Here is a 6,055-nt window from a genome sequence, read left to right as displayed (position 1 = left end):
AGAAATGTGACCCCAATTTGTTTTTTTTTATAACATCAAATTGATCAGAAATACAGTGTAGACATTGTTAATGTTGTAAATGACTATTGTAGCTGGAAACGGCTGATGGAATATCTACATAGGCGTACAGAGGCCCATTATCAGCAACCATCACTCCAGTGTTCCAATGGCACATTGTGTTAGCTAATCCAAGTTTATCATTTTAAAAGGCTAATTGATCATTAGAAAACCATTTTGCAATTATGTTAGCACAGCTGAAAACGGTTGTCCTGATTAAAGAAGCAATAAAACTGGCCTTCTTTAGACTAGTTGAGTATCTGGAACATCAGCATTTGTGGGTTTGATTACAGGCTCAAAATGGCCAGAAACAAAGGAACTGTCTTTTGAAACTCGTCAGTCTATTCTTGTTCTGAGAAATGAAGGCTATTCCATGCAAGAAATTGCCAAGAAACTGAAGATCTCATACAAGGCTATGTACTACTCCCTTCACAAAACAGCGCAAACGGGCTCTAACCAGAATAGAAAGAGGAGTGCGAGGCCCCGGTGCACAACTGAGCAAGAGGACAAGTACATTAGAGTGTCTCGTTTGAGAAACGGACGCCTCACAAGTCCTCAACTGGCAGCTTCATTAAATAGTACCCACAAAACACCAGTCTCAATGTCAACAGTGAAGAGGCGATTCCGGGATGCTGGTCTTCTAGGCAGAGTTCCTCTGTCCAGTGTTGGTGTTCTTTTGCCCATCTTAATCTTTTATTTTTATTGGCCAATCTGAGATATGGCTTTTTCTTTGCAACTCTGCCTAGAAGGCCAGCATCCCGGAGTTGCCTCTTCACTGTTGAACTTTTAACTCTTGAACCCCAAACTTTTGAAAGGTAGTGTATATGGTCACATTCCATCAGGTTAAGTGGTATGAGTTTTGGGGCACTAAAGTGCCTGTTGCCCAGCCTTGACCTCTACCTGAAACCAAAGTATCCAATCAACCATAGTCCGAGATTCCTCCCAATGCCCACACTTCATAAAGACGTCAGTGACCTTGGCCTCAACACACACACATACACAGAGGCTGACTGATGGATTTCAGAAAAGCCCCCAGCGGTCTACATTAAAAGTCCATCATATAAAGGCTTTTCAGACCATTAGCTCAGAAGCAGAACTGTGGGAGGGACAGGGCGACTGGCCACACGGAACATGTCCAAACGTAAGGGTCATGACCTTTCACACGACAGGGTGTCTCAGCACGGGCTCACTTCCGCTCCATCACCTGCAACTCTGAACAGTATCACTATAGCATTACTACAGTATCAGTTGAGAGTGCCTGCCAACTTAAACACTGGGTAATTTCATAGTTTCATAAGTTATTTTTTGTCTCTGTTTTCTTTCTCCCATAGGGCACAACTGTTCCTACTTATGGCCACTAGAGAGAGCCAGATAACAGGCCACGCACACACCCAGTGACCCTGTCAACATCCAGAGAGAGGGTGTGTGTGCTGTTAATCAGGGCGAGGCCCACTCACACATATGGACTGCACCTTGCAGCGTGTTTAAACTTGGGGTCGCTATGAGGACTGCATTAGTGTGTCGCACTAACGTGAAAACATGCCAAGCATTTCAGTTCCTCACAACATGGTTCAGTGCTGATACACGGTAACGCTATGTGCAACAACCTGTCAATGATGAGGCTACTGACTCCACGGTCCAGGTCACACGGTCCAGGCCAGCTAGCTGCTTAGTCAAATCAATCCCCCTGCCTGCCTCCCTCCACCCATCCCCCCACCCCCAGATCAGTGCTTCTGTAGTGGTGGGTTCTTTGTATGCAAGTTACGTAACATTCTTCCCTTCTGCATCTGCACCATTACTCTGGCTAAAATAGAAACCCTACTGGATGACATAACCATCCACACATAAACACATTGTCCTCCCCCCTTCATCACTGTTTATATTTCAGCTCTTCTTCTCCCCATCTTTTTCTATTCAAGTTTCAAGTGTTAATGTCACATACACAAGTACAGTGAAATGCCTTTCTTGCAAACTCAAAACCCAACAATGCAATAATCAATAACAATGTAATACTAGAAAAAAAACTAGAAATAAGAAGAAATATGAAGAAAACAATAACTAAGTAAGTAAGCATACTATATACAGGGTCAGTTCCAATACCATATTTACAATGTGCAGGGATACTGCAGTGATGGAGGTACTGTAGATATATATAGGGGTAAGGTGACTAGGCAACAGGGTATAAGATAAACAGTAGCAGCAGCTTGTATGTGAGTGGGTGTGCGTAGAGTCAGTATAAATGTATGCGTATATTATGTGTGAGTGAGCAGGTCATGGAGTGAGTGTGTTTGTGAGTGTGTAGGGCCCTGTGAGTGCTCATAGAAACAGTGCCAAAATAAAAGGTTAACTCAGATACTCCGTGTAGCTATTTTGTGAGCTATTTATCAGATATTTTTGCTTGGGGATAGAAGCTTTTCTGGAGTCTGTTGGTGCCAGACTTGCACCGGTACCGGGAATGCTTGCTTTGCAGAAGCAGAAAGAATAGTCTGTGGCTTGGGTGGTTGGAGTCTTTAACGATTTTCCTTTCTACCACACCGCCTGATATAGATCTTGGAGAGCTTGGCCCCACTTGAATGAATAGTGTAGTGTGTGGGTGCTCTTGTTTGCTATGTGTGTTTATGAACAGTTTGGAGCATTCTATACTGTATTTTGTGACTCATGTCATGTAATGTGTCGCTAGAGTAGTTACATACATGAAATGTATTATAATTCTATATAGAAAGACAGGGTAACGTGAGGTCCCATGATCGTCCAGTGGATTCTCTTCATTGGCCCGGGTCCAAGCCCCATCTGTCTGTAAGTAGGTTATGATGAATTGAGTTTGCGCCGAACCTCGGCAAATAAACACGTAACTCAAGGACGACAGCTGTGGAATTAATCCCCCCCCCACATGGTCCCTGTGAGAAATTCTGTGGGTTTCCAGAAATGATTACACCGCCAGCGGTGAGGTCACAGAGAACAGACTGGAGGAGAGTGGGGGAGCTGGAGGGAGACAGTTGGAGGAGAGTCAGCCAGTCAGAGGGAAGATATTGTGCTCTAATGTACATAACTTATCCAGCTGCAGGGCAGCCAGAAACTATCTAGAGCAACGAGGACTGCTGACGTCTGTTATATCCCGGTTCAATTCACTGATAGGGAAAATCTCAGGACAGAGCTGCAAGGCCCATAAATGATGGAGTAGAGTAGCAGTTGGCTGGTTGCCACAGCAACGTGAATGACTCACTCCTCCACGGAAACTGCCCCTTGTTTGCACTGTGGATGTTGTTCTGTTTTTCCACTCCCACAAATGTACTGCTGCCCATCCCTCACCCCAACCTCAGGGACTCAGAGTACACACATGCAGACATACAAAGATCCAAAGAGGCATCTCCACATATTTACTGTTGTCATTAAATCACCCTCAAAACAGAGCAAAGCATTATTCCATTGGACAAGAGAGCTCAGCTCTACAACAACATAACTGTCTTCTGAGTGGACTCTTCAGTGGCTCTACACAGCCTGTCTTGTTTCTACTGCATATTTTGCTGTGTTTACACTATCTGGTGAGCATCAATCTATGTTTGAAACCTTTGTAAACAGATCCCTTCTGCGGCAAGCTCAAAACCAAGTCCTACATTCTCAGTTCCCTTAAAAGCCATGCTTAAGGCTGAGAACACATATACAAGACATGCCACATCTATTTACACTGTATCTGGTGGGTAGTGTCTAATCTTAGAGGTTGGCACATCTTCATTCATGCTCCAGGGGGTACTCGATCATTGTGGCATCCCTACCACGGCCAGGCCAGGGCAAACATTTCACCTTGGACAGTGGGCTTTGGAATGGAGAAAGCAACACAGTGTCTTGATGTGTTAGCTACTGTATTTCAGGGGCCATTGTTCCCCCAACCTGAAGTGTTCTCATTCGTCTCAAAGGATCGTCCAGGTTTCAGATTCTCCTTCTCTGTACAGTGTTCACCAGCCCTTCGGCACATTCTGTTGGACACTGGCATAGCCTACTGTCTGTCTAGGAATACTAAGAGGAATGTGACACACCTTGGTCTCTGTTCAAATGGAGAAATACTAAAATGGAGTAGAAAATAGAACCCCACACCCCAACTCTCACCACTACCCGTGCTAAACAAATAGTGGTTATATTCTTGGCAGGGGGTTAGCTGTCTCAGTGTGGAATCTGTCGGACAAACCTACCAAGTTGGAACTTAGAATATCCAGCGACTATGCTGTTCTCAGAATAAAGGAAACACAGAGACAAACAATGACTCAGTGGCTGCATTCATGTCTACATAGCTGTCTGTCTCTGATGAGATGTGGAAGGCTGGATGGACCATACTGGCTACTTCACTAACTGGAGGAAGCAGTATTTAGAACAGTTACGTGCAGTTTGACAGGTGCCCTTCAGACTTCACCAGTGGTAGACTTCCTCATAAACGCAGTGGCAAGGGAGGAACTGCCTGGAACAAATAGCATATTAAAACAGCAGGCAAAAGTCCACCAACCACTGCCTTACCATATACACAGATCTTGTGACAGCCTGGAGTTGTGGGTATGGGGACAAGACAATAAACATATACATTTTTCTGCTCCAAGGTCCCTGGGCAAAAAAAGCTACTTTTGTACCCAGTAAACAAGTAAACAACATTCATCAGGGGGGCTAGATAGAACAGTACCAATGTCCTTACACAAGAACCATAATAGATTAAGATTTTGGGAAGATTTGGTTTTAGGTACAATTTCATCTCATGGATACGTCTGCTCTATTCTAATACTACGGCTAGCGTACACACCAACTCTCAACATTCAAAATACTTCCCCCTCTCCAGAGGGACCCGTCAAGGGTGCCCTATGTCCCTGCTCCTTTTTGCACTTGCGATAGAACCGCTTTCCTTGGCCTTAAAATTATCATTATCATTCACTGGAATCCACTGAGCTGGTGAAGAACACAAAGTGTCACTGTATGCAGATGATCTTGTAACGAGTGCGCTGAGAGTCGGGAAGCAAGTACAGGGAGTGAGTGCTTCAATAAATAAACAAAACAATAAAAACGAAATACAAACAATGCACCGACATGAAACAGAGTCAATAACACCTGAGGAAAGAACCAAGGGGAGTGACAGATATAGGGAAGATAATCAAGGAGGTGATGTAGTCCAGGTGAGTGTCATGAGGTGCTGGTGTGCTTGACGATGGTGATAGGTGTGCTGGATAATCAGCAGCCTGATGACCTAGAGGCCGGAGGGGGAGTATACGTGACAGTACCCCCTCCCTGACGCGAAGCTCCAGCCGCAGGACGCCGACAAAGGGGGCGAACCCGGGGATCAGGAGCGGACCGGTCACCCCTGCTGAAGCGCGGGAACCTGTCACGCCGGCTGAGGCACGGGAACCTGTCGAGCCGGCTGGGGCGCGGAACCTGACAGACCGGCTGAGGCAGGGGAGCCAGGCGATCTGGCTGAGGCGTGAGAGCCTGACGAGCGGGTAGAAGCAGGGGAGCCTGGCAATCCGGCGGAGGCATGAAAGCCTGACAAGCCGGCTGAGGCAGGGGAGCCTGGCAATCCGGCGGAGGCATGAAAGCCCAACGAGTCAGCTGAGGCAGGGGAGCCTGGCGATCCGGCTGAGGCATGAAAGCCTGACAAGTCGGCTGAGGCAGGGGAGCCTGGCAATCCGGCTGAGGCATGAGAGCCTGATGAGCCGGCGGAGGCAGGGGAGCCTGGCGATCTGGCTGAGGCATGAGAGCCTGTAGCGGCTCCTGGACCCGACGTCATTTACACTGACACAAAAAACAAAAAACACTCCCTGATGCTTCCCTTAGGTGAGGTGTTATTCTGTAACGAGTGCGCTGAGAGTCGGGAAGCAAGTACAGGGAGTGAGTGTTTTAATAAATAAACAAAACAATAAACACGAAACACAAACAACGCACCGACATAAAACAGAGTCAATAACACCTGAGGAAAGAACCAAGGGGAGTGACAGATATAGGGAAGATAATCAAGGAGGTGATGGAG

This window comes from Salvelinus sp. IW2-2015, linkage group LG9 (genome assembly GCF_002910315.2).
Source record: "Salvelinus sp. IW2-2015 linkage group LG9, ASM291031v2, whole genome shotgun sequence".
NCBI classification, from domain to species: Eukaryota; Metazoa; Chordata; class Actinopteri; order Salmoniformes; family Salmonidae; genus Salvelinus; species Salvelinus sp. IW2-2015.
This window is presented reverse-complemented; position numbering follows the sequence as displayed.